This window comes from Lissotriton helveticus, chromosome 10, assembly GCF_964261635.1.
Source record: "Lissotriton helveticus chromosome 10, aLisHel1.1, whole genome shotgun sequence".
Taxonomy (NCBI): Eukaryota; Metazoa; Chordata; class Amphibia; order Caudata; family Salamandridae; genus Lissotriton; species Lissotriton helveticus.
The window spans coordinates 786077326-786094465 of NC_136071.1; positions in this window are offsets into that span (position 1 = coordinate 786077326).

A 17140-nucleotide genomic window follows, 5' to 3' on the forward strand; every position below is an offset into this window, starting at 1 on the left:
GAACTATGTTAACCACATAAAGATCAAACCAGGAGCTGTGCCCAAACTGGCAAAGGTCATCGTGTTCCTTTACTAGTGAAAGATAGCATAAAAAATGAATTAGATAAGCTTATCAAAAATGGAATCATTCAAGAGATAGAGGCGACTGAGTGGATTTCTCCAGTCATTATGGTTTGCAAGACCAATGGGAAGGTTATATTATGCATAGATTTGAGGAAGTTGAATAAAGAAGTAATTGCGGGCCAGTATCCTCTCCCCAATATCACTGAAATGTCCTCCACTTTTCCACATTGGACCATTTCATCAGCGTACAATCAGGTCAAGTTTCATCAAACTTAACAAGATCTTACCACCATCATCACGCCTTTTGGTACCTTCAAGTGTCTCAAGATGCCTTTTGGATTTATTTCAGCGTCCTCTGTTTTTTCAGAGGGTGATTGAGAGAGTTCTCAGTGGTATTGTTGGGATCAAAGTATATCAAGACGACATCCTTATCCATGGTGTTAACCTTGAAGAACATGATAAAAAGTTAACTCTAGTTTTAGCTGGTCTCACTCTGAAGTCTGGAAAATGCTACTTTAATGTTGGGGAAATTGAGTACCTGGGTCATTCAATTTCTGGTTCTGGTATTCAACCCAAACCCTTTTTGGTACAAGCCATTTTTAACTTGGAATACCCTAAGGACAAAGAGGAAGTAGTAAAGTTCCTGGGTATGGCGGGATGTTATAATAAGTTTGTTCCCAATGTTTCACGAAAATCTGAAGTTTTGCGTAGCTTGCTAATAAAGGGTTGTGAGTTTGTGTGGAGTCATGCCTGTAGTGAAGAGTTTGATGGCATCAAACAGTGTTTGAATGATGCCCCTTCCTTATCTAGCCTTGATCCCTTGTTAGAGTCATATCTCATGACGAATATGCTAGTTCAAAAGGTGGGGGTGCTGTTTTAGTACAGAAAGCTGGTGGTTCTGGAAAAAACATTCTTTTCATTTCCAGACCCTTTAAAGGTGCCGAGTGAAATTATTCTGTCATGGAGAAAGTAGCTCTCGGAGTTTACTGGGCCATTCGCAAGCTAAAGAAGTTTTTGTGGGGAAAATCGTTTCATGTTGTTTCTTAGAAGTGTTTTCGCAAGAAAGGGGTTGACTTTGTCTCGCACAGGATTAGGAAGTGGGTTGTTGCCTTGCAAGAGTTTCAATTTGAAGTTTCGTATTTTCCCGGCTCTAAAAATATTTTGGCAGACTGTCTCTCCAGGCTTTGTAGACAAAATGATATTGTTGATGTGCCAGAGGAGTCTGAGTTCTTTTCTGGCGACGAGTTTGAAGAAGAGGTGAATGTTTGTGTTATCACTGAGGGTTTCTTTTCAGAGGAAGTGTGGAAAGAAAATGTTGATCAGGATAATGTCTTGAAACTTGTGTTGGCGAAAGTTTGTGATGGCTGGGGCAAGCAAGCATGACTGTGATGAAAATCTTAAAGGCTTTTGGAATGCCAAAGATGAGTTAACCTTGGTGAGTTGTATCTTGATGCGAGGTAGCAAATTGGTAGTTCCTGGTGCTTTGAAAGATAAGCTGGTGGACAATGCCCATGTGAGTCACATGAGAATTGCAAAAATCAAAGAAAGGGTTAGCGAGGCTTACTGGTGGCCAGCGATGGATATTTTCATAGAAAGGGTTATTTGCAATTGCCCCGAGTGTTCTGGGAGTGACAAGGTGCTGAAGTGCAGGACGCAACCAATGATCTTCTGGGAACACTCTTCTGGTCCTTGGGTTGCTCTTGCAATTGATATTTTGGGACCTGTGAAGTTAAGGTCTCAGGGTAGATCTGTTTTGGTTTGTGTGGACTTATAGTCAAGGTGGCCTGAAATGAAAATTGTCAATTCTGTTGAATCTCAGGTTGTGGTGACATTTTTGGAAGAGCTCTTTGAGCTCTGAAGGGTTTCCCATGTCTTTATTGTTTGACAATGGAGTTCAGTTTACTTTACATTTCTTTGAGGAATTTTTGGAGGAGAGGGTTATAAAACATAAAAAGGCTACCTTATATCACCCTTATATCACCCTGGACCATAGCGAAATAGGAGGGGAGAATATGATTGGAAAAACAACAAAAAAAAACCAAGAAAAGCATCCAGGACAGGGCTTAAAGGTGTAAGTTCAATGCATTAGAGCAGACGATCCAACACCCTATTAAGGTAAGAACTTGCTCATAAGGAATCTTTTTACTTCCAATTTGAAAGCTACCTTGGAGGAGATTCTACGTATTTCCAGTGGGAGAGAGTTCCAGATCTTCAGTGCAGAGCCGGAGAAAGCTTAGTGACACGTTCTCTTTTTGTGATAGATCTGAGGTCAACAAGACTAATATGAGTCCAATATGAGTCCAACAAGACTAATATGAGTGGAACAGACAACCAAAATATTTTCAAAAAGACAAGAATCTCGATGCAAAGATCAGATCTAATAAAACGGAATACAATTGGTAAATCACGCAACAAACGAGGGAACATAACAAACACATCTTCTCAGAATATGAGAGAAGTTGAACATCTGCGAACAAAAATGAACAACATGTCACAAGACATACTAAGATCTCTGCAAGAGATAGAAAAAATCCATGAAAATACTGAAAACACCCACAAAAAAATAGATCACATCATAGAAATATTAAACCACTCCCAAAGAAAAAGGAATGAGACGGCGATGCCATTATCAAACAGGCATAATAGACCTGATAGGAAACCTATAGAATTAACAAAAGAAGAAACCTTATCCTTACTCCGGGATTACGAGATATCGGAAAGCAGTAGAGGAGAGGAAATCAGAACAGTCCGGATCAATGTCAATAGAACGTCTAGACTGAACGATAGGAAATCCAACCTTAATAACTTACAAGTTCAGATAATCTCAGAACCACAAACTTTGACTACAAACTGCACGGAAATAGCGTTGAAATGCCTTCTGATCAATTGCAGGTCCGCAGCTAAACATGCATCAGACATAGCCGACCTCATCATTAGTCAAGAAATTGACGTGACAATCCTCACTGAAACATGGCTATCAGACTCCTCATCTCCAGTTCTGGACCTACTAGTGCCCCCTCTATACAACATTGTGAGACTGGATAGAAGAGAAAAGAAAGGAGGTGGCATAGCCTGCATACATCGCTCGGATATAGAAATCGCACAAATACATTCGGATCCGATCAAAGAATGCGAATACCTAGGTCTCAATCTAAGAGCGGACAACAACCAACTTTGCAACCTACATGCATTTTATCACCCACCTGGTAATAATATGCCGTTTATAGAACACTTAATGGAGATCATCACGGCAAATCAGAACGCAGACGTAAACAGCATATTCCTAGGGGACTTTAATCTACACTGGAACAACAACAAGGACAAACAAATAAAGGCATTCAAAGATTTCCTAGCGGAGCTCAATCTGTCGCAAGAATGTACTCAGCCAACTCACACGAAAGGAGCTACTTTGGACTGGATAATTGCAAAGAACGAGAACATTTCAAATCTAACTATAGAGCCATGCGACTGGTCAGACCACCATGTCATAACATTCATGATTCCCACTTGGAAAAAGAACAAATACCCACAACCGATAAGAATTAAAAAATGGATGAGGGGCACGAAAGATTCGAACATTGAACGCTTAGTAGAAAGCTGTGTAAAGGACCTACAACCACCAAAGAACTTACAGGACGTAAATGATCTAACGGCTCACTAATATACTTCAATAACGGATATAGTTAACTCCACAATGCCTCTTAAACAGAAAAAAGTTACAGAGAAGATTAAAAACCCTTAGTTCAATGAGACACTAAATGAAGAAAGACGAAAACTGAGAACGGCGGAAAGAAAATGGAGCCCCTTCTTCTCCTGTATTGAAATCTCTGAGAGACACCAGGAAAGAGTATAACAAAATGATCCTCAACTCTAAAAAGGAATTTATCAGATCGGAATTGGATTCCACCAAAAACAGACCTCGTAAACTATTCGAAATCTTAAAACAGCAATCCAACAAGGCAGCCAAAACGACACAAGAAATCACAAAAACACAACTAAATTGCAAAGTATTCTCTTCCTTTCTCACAGACAAAGCCAACACGTTGGAAAGAGAGCTCAAGAATGCAGCGGATAACTTAGAAATCCAAAATCCTACAACGTACGTTACCAGCGCCTTAATTAAGGAGATTGGGGCAAAAAAAACAGGCCCATTGGGACTCTTTCGAGTTATTAGACCAGAACAACATTGCCAAATCGCTACGAGAGATCAGACCTAATAACCACTATAGTGATCCACTCCCGTCGAACTGCATTAAAGAAATCAGCCAGGCCGTGATTCCCTTATGGACAAAAATTATTAACGCCTCTCTCTCAAAAGGGATACTCCCAAGATGCCTAAAAAACGGTCAAGTAGTCCCCATTATCAAAAAAACGACGGCGGACCCGGCAGACCCAAATAATTTTCGTACGGGAACCAACATCCCGATACTCGCCAAACTAATATAGAAATGTGTGCAGAATCAACTTAGCCAACACATAGACAATTTCTCTTTATTGGATGAATGTCAGTCACGCTTCAGAACTGGACATAGCACGGAAACGTCGATTTTACATATAGTCGATGACGCTCTTCAAGCATTAGATCAAAATAGATCATGTCTACTCATCCTGCTGGACCTGTCAGCAGCATTCGACACGGTGAATCATGCAAAATTACTGAACAGGCTCCAGAACAGGATGGGAATATCAGGTACAGTCCGAACACGATTGGAGTACCACAACGATCCACATTATCTCCTTCACTGTTCAACTTATATATCAAACCGCTCACAGAAATTCTTCGAAACTCCAAAATTTCCTTTCACATGTACGCGGACGACACACAAATATACCTCAAGATCTCGTTGTTGGAAGACATCAAGTTAATGAATGAGGCCTTAGAAATGACATTGCAATGGTGAACAATCAATCATCTAAAATTAAACACTCAAAAAACAGAATTCCTTCTAATATCACCCTCAAAGAAGTTAAGGAATGGGCTAAAATGATCACGGCGCTTAACTGCACCCCTACCTTAGTAGACTCAGCTAAATCACTAGGAATAACACTTGATGAGAATCTGGATATGAAAGAACATATCAAGGCAATGGCAAAAAGTGCCTGTTTTCACTTGAACTACATCAGGAAGGTGAAACCCTTCATCTCAAAAGCAGATCTTAAGCTGGCAGTCCAATCATTGGTAATTTTGAGGATAGAATATGGGTGCACTACGTTAGCAGGCTTATCCCAAATCTCCACAATACCGCTAAAAGCTTGCCTCAACGCAGCGGCAAGACTTATCTCCGGGTCAAGGAAGTTCGACCATATCTCTCCACACCTAAAAGCATTAAACTAGCTACCATACAAAGCCAGAATTCAGCTAAAAATGGCATGTATCACCCACAAAGCGCTTCACTACAACACCCCAAGATATCTTGCCCAGAAAATAGTACTATCTGGTGGAAATAGACCTGCTAGGAGTGCTAAGAAGCTGGTACTGAGACCACCCATTTTCCGAAAGAAGAGAACGTATGATAGAGCGTTCTCAGGAGCAGCCCCTAGAATCTGGAACTCTCTTCCACAAATGTCAGAAAAATAACAAACACAGCAACATTTAAGAGGGAAACGAAAATATTTCTAATGAGCAAATTCCTCCCATAGCTCCAGATCGATCTTCTTTAACATAGAGACAGAATTAAGCCCAAGACACTTACTCATAAGAAGTGAAAAGAATCACAACAGCGGAGTAGGTCATACTAGAGGAATATAATCCATGGATGGTGAAGTTGGATATGACTGGACAAGATACTGGACAAGTGAATTTATATCCTAAAAACAATATATACCGCAGGTCACAGTCCATACGTTGTTTAAACTAAAATAGTACTTTACTAATCATGGTATTAGATTGTTAAAGAATATTGAACACTTCGGAAAGATCATTTATAACCTTTCTGCAACCACGAAACCTCTCCACAGAGATAGCTTGTATTCAATAAGCTACTCTCAGCCTTGTTATATATTGTGTTTATTGTATTTTTATCTTGTGTTTGATCATATGTAATTTTGCCATATCTCCTTGTTTAACCTTTCCTGACAATTTGTGTCGTCACACTACCTCATGCTATGTAAAGCGCTCTGATACCCATGGGTCTTGTTCGCACTATACAAAACTCTTTAAATAAAATAAAATAAAATAAAAAGGAGAGAGTTCTACCCACTCCGGATAGTTCCAGCTTCTAGATAACCGTGGGTTTTGAAATGGAGGGCTTTGTGAGATAGGCAGGCAATCTTTAGCTGTATTCTTGCTTCGTAGGGCAGCTCATTTAGGGATTTTTAAGACTGGGGAGATGTGCACATTTCTTTTGGTACCTGTAGTGATTGCATGTTTCTTTAAATGGAATTCCTCCTATGTATTGTAGAATGTTTTATTATGAATGTTCATTCCAATGTGTGCACTGAAACTGCTGTTAGGAAGCATTCTTTGGATGAACCTACTTCCAGCTGCATCTATCTTCTTTCACTCAAGAATAAATTCTACTCAACACAATACTTGGATTCCTCTTCATTATCATACATTGATACTACAATTTTGGCGACAGAGGATGGGATTTTGAAACAAAAAAAAAAAAAGCCTCATAACGGATTCCTGGCAACAGCATCCTACATTCGAGCGTAGTCTCGAGGAAGCTCTCCATCGAACTTCTTCTTGCAATCTCGTATGTGGACGACGTCAGCATCATTACGCATCACGCATCACGCAGCGTTACAGCGTCATCACGTTTGGACGGCCATTTTGGATCTGTTTGTATCGAGTTTCCTTGACAACCAGTCACGTTGAAGAAACTTCGAAGAGTCTTCGGAACAGGCAACATTTAGACACGATTTTAGCGGTATTTCTTTGTCAAATTTCTTCTTTTCTTCAAGCTCAAGACAGTTGGGAGTCCAAAGTATTACTGGAGGACACATTCACGAAGTGGTTATTTCTCAAAGTGGTTATAGTCACTCATATTTCACTAACCCATTTTCTTTTGTAAGTATTATTTAAAGACTTCCATGATGACAACTGAATCTGACGCATCACAAAGTACCACACTTGTAAATGCTTCAAGGATGCAGTTAGCTTCGAATCTACAAATTAACTCTCCGCAGGAATTTTTATCTGTTCCTGGTGAACCTGTAGTTGCTTGGTTAGATTGGAAATCATATTTCCTAAATTATATAGCAAATTTAGAGGATGTCAATGGGGCATTTTCTCCTGAAAGGAAGAAAAGAATGCTTTTATATTCCCTGGGGCCTGAAGGGTTGCGTATTTTTGAGGAAATGCACAATCATCATAGAGCAGAAGGTGATGTTGATGTTTTTAAGACTGCTTTATTGGATTTGGATGACCATTTTTCTCCTTCAGTTTGCATTGCTGTAACCAGACACGCTTTCTTCCACAGGAAACAAGGAAAAAACGAGTCAGTGGAAGAGTTTGTTTCAGCTCTAAAGAAACTAGCCAGAAAGTGTGAATTTGCCCAATTGCACGATGATTTAATCCGTGACCAAGTTGTTATGTACACCATAAACTAAACCTTACAGGATAAGTTGTGGGTTGAAGGGGACAAATGTCTCAAAGATATTATCACTCTGGTTAAGAAAGCAGAATTGTCTGACCGTTGTGCCAAAGCTACTTTATCTCATGATAGCAAGGTTCCAGAAGAAATTGTGGGGAAAGTAGTTGAGAAAAAATTGGGTTTCAAACATTTAGGAAATGAAAAATATGTTAAAGGGAAAAAAGATTTTCATGATAAAGATCGGAAAAAAATTTGATGGTAGTGAACAAAAGAAATTCAGTAATGTTATTTGTTATAGATGTGGCAGTTACTCTCATTCTGCTACTTTTGAGAAGTGTCCTGCTAAACAAGCTAAATGTATGGAGTATGGGATAATAGGGCATTTCTCAAGAGTGTGCAACAGAAGAAGCAAGAAGGGAACACAAAAGAAAGTCACATATGTTCAGTGTGATGGTGTGATGAGGTTACTACTAATTCTGATTCAGATAATAACGATGTTCAGGTAAATATGATTAAAAAAAAAAATTGTTCTGAACATCAAAGGGGATTTGTCTTCTAAACCATTGTGTCTCATTTCTTCGGGTGGTATCACAATTCAAGTGGCTGCTGATTCAGGTTCTCCATTCACGATCATTCCTCAGAAAATGTGGAGAAACCATTTTGTAGACAAAATAGGTGAATGGTTGGAACCTAATGATGTGTCTGCAGAGAGTTACACTGGGAATGATATCAGTTTTTTAGGGTTCAGAACACTCATTTTTCGATTTAAAGAAAGGCAGGCCACTGGGAAATTATATGTTACCAGTGATGGTCCACCAGTTCTTGGGTGGAAAGATCAAAAGTTGTTGGATATCATTCTCAACCCGAACAGCAAAGAGCAAGTTTTGGTCTCCTGTGAGAGTGTGGACACTAAGAAATGGGTCTTGGAAGAATTTCCTGAAGTGTTTGAGAGTCGCATGGGGAAATTAAAAGGTTTCACCCATAAGATTCTTTTGAAAGAAAGCGCAATTCCCAAAATTCATAAAGCTAGAAACATTCCATTTATCATCAGGGATGAGGTCAAACAAGAATTAGACAAAATGTTGGCTAATAATGTCATTGAGACTATTGAAGCTGCTGAATGGGTTTCACCTTTGGTCGTAGCCCGCAAGTCCAATGGCCGAGCCCGTTTGTGTGTAGATTTGAGACATCTCAATAATAACATCATTGTGGACCAATTTCCCTTACCTAGAATTGATTAAATGCTTTCTTTAACACGAGATGCGAAGTGGTTTTCCACTTTGGATCTTTCTTCCGCTTACCACCAGGTTGTGTTGGATAAGCAAAGCAGACATTTGACATCTTTTTGCACTCCTTTTGGGTGTTACAGATTCATTCGAATGCCATTTGGGTTGGCATCAGCCGCTGCGGTATTTCAGAGGCTGATGACAAACTTATTCAATCACATACCTGAGGTGGTAGTATTTCAAGATGATATTCTCATCATGGGGAAAAGTAAATCTCATCATGACTCTTTATTGAGGGAGGTTCTATCGATCCTCAGAACAAATGGCTTGATTGCTGAGGGCAACAAGTGTAAATTTTCTGAAAAACATGTCACATATCTAGGGCATGAAATTGATGGTTCAGGTATTAAACTAAAAAGTTCTTTGGTTGAAGCTATTCTGAAGGCTCCGTCTCCCAAATCGAAGGATGAATTGAGGTCCTTTTTAGGTTTAGCGGAGTTTTATGCTAAATTTGTAAACAATTTTTCGCAAAAGACATACAACATGCGTACTTTAATGAAGAATAAGGTTCCTTTTTGTTGGACTGATGACTGTCAGAGGTCGTTTGACATCATAAAGGAATCAATTGCACGTGCCCCTGCATTACAGGGATTTGATCCAAAAGCAGAATCCATCATCACTACTGACGCTAGTGGCTCAGGATTGGGTGGTGTTTTATCACAGGTGAATAGAGATGGTAAGGAAGTGGTAATCGCTTTCGCTTCTCGTGCTTTGTCCCCTACGGAAGTACTCCGTCATAGAAAGAGAAACACTGGCTTGTGTGTGGGCTATGGAGTATTTTAGGAAGTTCGTTTGGGGAAAGAAGTTTCTTTTAAGGTCAGATCACAAACCTTTGACGAAGTTGTTGACTACCGAAGGTTTTTCTAGAGCTTCAGCCAGAATTGCGAGGATGTCGATGAGAATCCAGGATTTTGTGTATGAAGTGCAGTATGTGCCTGGAGCTAAGAATGTCATAGCAGATTTTCTTAGTAGGCATTCCTTGCCTCTTAAAGAAATAGCGCCAGACCCTTAGAATGATTGGTGTGTTGCTGCTGTGTTTGACAATACTCCTACGCTCTCGAAGAGCACATGGCAAGAGGAACACAAAAAAGATGTTTTTGTTGTTTTGTGTTGTGTTGTTTTTTTTTTTGTTTTTTTTGCAATCTGTTTCTGATAAACTTATTCAGGGTTGGGGTAAATTAGACAAACTGGATCAAAAGTTAAGACCTTTCTGGGAGGTTAGGGACGAATTAAGTCAGGATGGAGAATTTCTTTGCAGATCTGAGAAGATCATACCTCCAATGGGTATGAGAAACAGGATACTTGAATTGGGGCATGAAGGTCATCCAGGAATCACTAGAACGAAGAGAAGTATTAAAATGTTATATTGGTGGCCTGGAATCGATGTGAACGTAGAACGATTTGTCCGCAATTGTATTCAATGTGAAATTTCTGACAAAGCACAGAAAACGTTAAATCCACCTTTGTCATCTTTGGAATGTCCCACTTTACCTTGGCATAGTGTAGCTTTGGACATCATGGGACCTGTTATTTGGCAAGATAATACAATCAGATACATTTTGGTTTTAATTGATTTGTTTTCAAGATGGCTCGAAGTGGAAGTTGTTTCCAAAGTAGGCACTCAAAGTGTTATAAAATTTTTGGAAAAGTGTTTTCTGAGAGAAGGTTTTCCAGCGTGTATTCTGACAGACAATGGTGTCCAATTTAAATCAGACTTAATGAAAAGTTTTGTAACCAGGACTGGAATTGAACAAAAGTTTACCGCACTTTACCACCCTAGGGGTAATTCTGTAGTTGAAAGAGCGAACAGGATGCTTAAAGGTGTTTTACAATTGGCAAAAAGGAGTAACAAGAATTGGGATGACGAATTATTTAGATTGATCTGGTCCTATAGAGTCACAGTTCATGATACCGTAGGTGAAAGTCCTTTTTGTCTAATGAGAGGGAGATTTCCACATTCTAAAATCAATCCAGGATGGATTGGTAGAAGTAAAAGAGTGGATTGGGATACTGACAGAGTTCAACAATCTATTTTAAGGTCACAGGACAGGAACAAAAATTATTATGACAAGAAACATGGCACCAAAGAGGTAAAAATCAGTGTTGGGCAGCTAGTACGTGTTAAGTCTGCAAGGAAGGTTGGGAAATTACACTCAAAGTTTTCTGAACCCAAAACTGTTGTAAGAGTTATGAGAAATACAGTCCAATTGGATGATAGCAGGATTCATCACATGAGTCGGATTGCATTGGCTTGCAAATCTGGTTTAAAGGAGAATCTCTGTGGGGATTTGGAAAGGGATTATTGGTGGTTGGATGTTTTTTCTCAGTTTGAAAGAGAGGATGGTGTTGTGAGTGAAGATTCAGAAGTCCAGGGTTCACAAGCTCCTGAAGTCCAGGGTTCACAGGCTCCTGACATTCAGGGTTCACGAGTTCCTGACACTCTGAGTTCACAGCTTCCTGTTTCTTTAGAATCTCCAAGCGAAACGCCACCACAGTCTAGTCCTCAGCTCTCTGGGCAACTTACCAGTTTACCTTCGTTTGACTGTTCTAATCCACAAGGTAGTGTTACTTTGAAGGGAAGGTCTTTGCCTGTTAAATGTACCAGAACTGGGAGAGAGATTATAGCTCCCAAGAAATTTGATGATTTTGTTTGCTCTTGATTTATTTGTGTTTTCTTTTTGTTTAACTTTGTTTTTGTTTTTTATTTAAGGAGGGGGATGTGTAGTGATTGCATGTTTCTTTAAATGGAATTCCTCCTATGTATTGTAGAATGTTTTATTATGAATGTTCATTCCAATGTGTGCACTGAAACTGCTGTTAGGAAGCATTCTTTGGATGAAACTACTTCCAGCTGCATCTATCTTCTTTTACTCAAGAATAAATTCTACTCAACACAATACTTGGATTCCTCTTCATTATCATACATTGATACTACAGTACCCGTAACCAATCTGGCCTCCGCATTCAAGGAGGTCCTTAATGGGCCCACGGTATATTTGGAGAGACCATAGAGTGTGGCACTGCCATAGTCTAGCCTCGGCGAAACAAGCGCTTGTACCACTTGCTTGAAGTCAGCTTGTGAGAGGAAAGGTTTGAGATTCCTAAGTATCCTCAAAAGGTGGTTAGCTGCCTTGCACACATTGCTAATATGAGACTTCATGTTCAAGTGCTTGTCCAGGGTGATTCCGAGAGATTTAGCTGAGTCAATAATGAGGGGGGAGCAGTTGAAGGCGGTGAGGTGGTTCATCCAAAGGTCTACCTTAGGAGTGTGATTCGGAAGAGAAATGAGAAGGAATTCTGTTTTGGAGGTGTTGAGCAGGAGGTGGTTCTCAGTTAACCAGTTTTGAGTAGTCAATAGGGTAGTGCTGAGTTAAGTGATGTTATCCGGGGAGGAGATTTTCAATAAAGTTGGGTGGCATCCGCATACATATGGAAGAGAATGTCCATGGAATTTAGTGCATTACCTAATGGTTCCAAGAACAAGTTGAAGGAGATAGGGCGGACCCTTGGGTGAACCCCACGGACACTGGTGATGACTGGGAAATAGAGTGGTTGGCTTTCACTCTTTGGGATCAGTGATGGAGGAAGGACGAGAACCATTGCAACACTGGACCAGCCAGGCCCATCCCGTGCTCTGGAATGAATAGGAGGTTGCCGTGATTAAAAGTGACGAACACAGAGGAAAGGTCAAGGAGGATAAGGAGGCACAATTCATTTTGGTCAAGCATTTTTAAAAGGTCATCCATAACGTGGGTGAGAGCAGATTCGGTGCTGTGCCCACTGCAAAAGCCAAATGGATGTTGGTCAAGGAGATGGAAATTTTCGATGTGAGCACATAGTTGCGATTGGATGCATTTTTCTAGGAGTCTGGCTAGTGTGGGGATTTTGTTACGGTCATTGCTATCTGCAGTCGTTTTTTTTTAATATAGGTGTTACCTGAGGTGCTTTTAGGCACTCTGGGATCGTGCCTTGTGACAGAGACGCGTTAACAATCTTTGTCCAGATGGGAGAGACAACATCCTTGATTTCTTTGAAGATGGAAGGTGGCAACGGGTCACTGAAGTGATTAGATGGGTTGCTACTCTGAATAACCTTTATAATGTCTCTTTTACTGAGGGGGGTAAAGGTGTTCCAGGAGGCATTGTTCTTGATGCCCAGTCTCATCAGATCGATCATGTCTAATAGGGCCGGGGGGCACAGACCTATTGGATAGCAATAGAGCCCGCCTGAAATCCAGATCAATATTGATGAGCCTTGATTTCTCAGTTACGGAAAGCAGCCAGATTATCACATGAGAGAGGGCTGACTTCAGCGACAGAGCGGTTTGGCGCTTCCATAGATTGTTGTTTAACCAGTTCAAATAGTTTCTTGGGGCAATTTGCGGCTTCATTAAGTTGGGATCGAAAATAGTCCACCTTATCTCTCTTGATTTGTTTGTTATAGGAGCTCCTTACCGATCTAAGGATTTTTAGCTGGTCCGAGGATGGTTTGGATCTCCAGGATCGTTCGATTGCCCTAAGGTTTCGACGTTCCAAGTTTGAGTTGCTGTTGAACCATGGTTTGTATATTTTTTGTTGAGGCATTTTTTGTTGGAGTGGAGCAATGGGATCCATGATGCTAGCGATAGTAGTGAGGGGAGAGAGGGCAAATTTACTGTGGGTTGCTGGATCGGCGGTGTTAATATCTCTGAGGTTCCTTTTCCAAATCTTCGATTTAGTTGGTTGTGCCTTCCTCAGAGACAACTCCATGTTAATATGGAAGAAGATTCTGTGGTGGTTGGACAATCGCAAGTGGTGATGGTATCCATTGTGATGGTGTGTCCTTTGGTGATGATAAGGTCCAGAGTTTCTCCTTTATTATGGTTTAGAAGGTCACAATGTTGAGTCAACGCGTGATCACTCAAGAAAGATTTGAGGCATGTTACCGTTTGGTCATCCGGGTTAGAGCAGTGAAGGTTGAAATCACTGAGGTAGATGTGGGAAAGAACGGAATTAACATTGCCAGAGATGATTTTTATTAATTGTTCGATGAAGGGGAGGTTGTCCCCAGGGGGTGATAGAATATGTGTAGTTTGCACTCCGGATGGTTGTTACTAGAGATGTGGAGACAAAGGTATTCGCATGATGATGGCATAGAAGACTCCGAGAGGGAGACCGCGAGTGTGCTCCAGTGTATACAGGCTAGGCCACCTCCCAGCTTCATAGCTCTGTCTAGACAAATTATGTCATGAGTAGGGGGCACTAGGAGGTCTAGGATAGGAGCTGAAGAGGGATTGAGCCAAGTTTCAGTGAGGATGATGATGTCTATCTCATTGTGTTGGATGAGGTCGAAGATATCAGAGGCGTGTTTACTGGCTGATCTGCAGTTGAGTAGTAAGCATTTAAGTTGTACTGGTGTATGAGGGGAGGAGTCTGTATGATGTTCACTCTCGTAAGGTTGTCAATGTGTATGTCATTGTTTTTTACTCTAAGGTTGTTGGGGGTTTCTCTGTTCGGGGTAGCGTGAATGGCTTGAATAAGCCCCGTAGTAATCTTGTTGGTGTCTAGGATAAGCGAGTAAGAGTTGAGTAAGTCATCAATATCGTTAAGAGCGAGATAGGCCATCGATCTTCTGGGGCGGAATGGTGCGTTGGGTACGGGTGCGGTTTTAGAAATATGAGTAGAGAGAGTTGGTCAAGCTGTAACAGTAGCGCTCGCCGGGGCTCTGTGCAGATTCGGTCAAGAGAGGAGGGAGCTTATCAAGGGGAGATGTTCCAATGAGAGGGCTTTCAAATCATGCAGTTCGAGGGTGAGAACGTACAGCTGGAGGGATATATCGTCCAGACGTGCCGCCACGTCTGGGTGCTGGGAAAGGGGTAGAGGTTGTGTGGGGAGAACTGGCAAGGAGGAAGGCTCTTGTTGTGTGCCAGAGGGGTCAGAGGCAGTGTTGAGAGGTTCCAGAGGGGCGAGTCGGTCACTGAGGACTTGCGGTGTTCCAGGTTGCATTGATAGAGATGTTGGTAATGGTGAGAGGGTTACTGGCAGCGAAATGGGTGAAGCATCTAATCAGCCACCTGGCAGGGACGGAGGTCGAATGGTGGGCGGGGAGGGAGGTGTATCGGAAGAGGAAATGGGAACAAGGCTTTGGGGTACCCTTGTGGTTGCTAGCTCTAGATCTTGTCGCAAAGAGGTTGTATTGTTAGCCAATGAGTTTTTGATTTTGATAAAGAGTTTGACGAACTGCTCTAGAATTCGATCCGATGATTGAGTGACAATGATCCCGTTAATGTAGATGGTAATGGTGAGATCGGCTTTGAAGATTGGCGAGGAAGTAACAGAAATACTAAAACCATGAGGTGTTTTTCTTGTCTGTTTGAACTGAAAAAAGTATCTGAGGGTTTTACTCTATTGGGTTCTTCTGTTTGTGAAGAATATTAGGTCGTTCAGGATGTTGCCATTAGCATTACTGAAACAGGTATCCGATATAAGTAGTTCCAGGTGTATTTTGATTATATTGTGTTTGGATTTCTTAGCAGCATTTTTTAGTAAGGTTAGGGGGATAAGTAAGGCATTGAAGCCCACTTGAGAAAGTGAACCTTCAATAGGGCTGGTGATAGATGTAACCATGGTGGGGGAGGGAGGCGCTAGGGGGCGCACAGCGGAATGGCTGCCTGACAGTGCAGCTCCGCTGGGCGGATCAAAATCCCGCCGTAAAACTATCTTTAAACGGACGAAATCGGAGAAACGACAGCAACAGCTTACATGGGACAGTATTGTCCTCACGAAAATGTGGTCGGATGGTGATTGAAGGTGACACAAGTCTGATGCAGATGGCTTTTCCTTGCGGACAGTTGGATGAGCGGTGAAATGGCGGCTGGAGCCCAGACAGAGTCGGGGAATCCGTGATAGACCAACGCGACCTGCGGACACTGTCCGATACGAGAACGGAGCACGCAGGCGGGACTGAGAAGCCTCAGACCTGTTACCATCCCGCTCATAAGAAGTAAGCAACCGCTGCAGGCGTAGAGTTTATGCGGGGACAGGCGGGTGATAGAGGACAACATGGCGGCTCCGTGGTCCGACTCATAGCGAGCATAACAGGCGCTGTGCCACGTCGGGGCATTAAAGGGAGCGACCCTGCCTGTACCTAAGAACGCTCTCCTGGCATCATACACCGACTGGGGGAGGCATTCGCACAGCGGACACTGGCCCTCTGATGATACGCACACTTCACTTGGTTAGACGCTACAGACAAGATGGCGGCGTCCATAGCCCGATAGAAGTGGATAGGCTGCAGGGCGCGCTTGAAGGCAATGGGGAGTGCGAGGATTAAACGCTAACACTCCCGCCGCTATGTACAAGAAACACTACGGCGCATTAGGGGCACATGCCCGAACATGGTGCATAGACGCGGATAATGCTACTCGGAGTGGATTCACAGGCAAAATGGCGACGCTACGATCCTGCATGTGACGAGCCTGTGCAGCACTCACTAAAATAGGACACTCGTGTACAGGGAGCCTCCTCAGGAATTGCACGCAATCTCCAACGTTCCTGATGTGAGTACGGTAGCCCACCGTACTGCAGACCCAAACGGTTGGCGGCAATAATTCTACATTACATGCAATGGGGCTCGAAGAGTTGCGCCTATAGGTCGGGCGTGGAGTCTGTGCTGGAAGGCGCGCAATATACAACGTAAGAGAGGTGGAACTTCCCGTTAGTGCTGACACAAGAGGCTTTGCTGCGCAGCGTACTCCACGCATTGTGACCGGAATGGGTGAAAGAGCAGTGGGCCACAAATTCCCACGATATCAAATCGGGGACAAAAGGCGACCCTACAGTCCGGGAGGGGGGCAACAACACAGTGTTAACCCCTCTGACAGCAGGATACATCACATAGCGTACTTCCCGACCATATCGGGGGAAAGGTTCACGAGAAAATCTGCAGTGTCACAGGCACCCTGATCCCAACATTCGCCTACGAACGTACTAGCCCTGCAACGTGGCTGGCGCTCCAAGCTCATACAACACTACTATCGCCATATCGCTACTGGGTCATACAAGATGGGAAAACCGGACAAACAACAACCCACCCTCTCCTTTGAGACACGGAAGACAACGAAGACCCAAACTAAACAAGCAGAAGGTGACCAAGGAGCGGAAGCCCCGGAGGAAAATGTTATGGAAAGTATTCTCAAGGCCGTCCAGGCATCCCGGCAAGAAATAAACGAGAAACTGGACCTCCTGACAGGCAGAGTAGACAACCTGGCAGCAA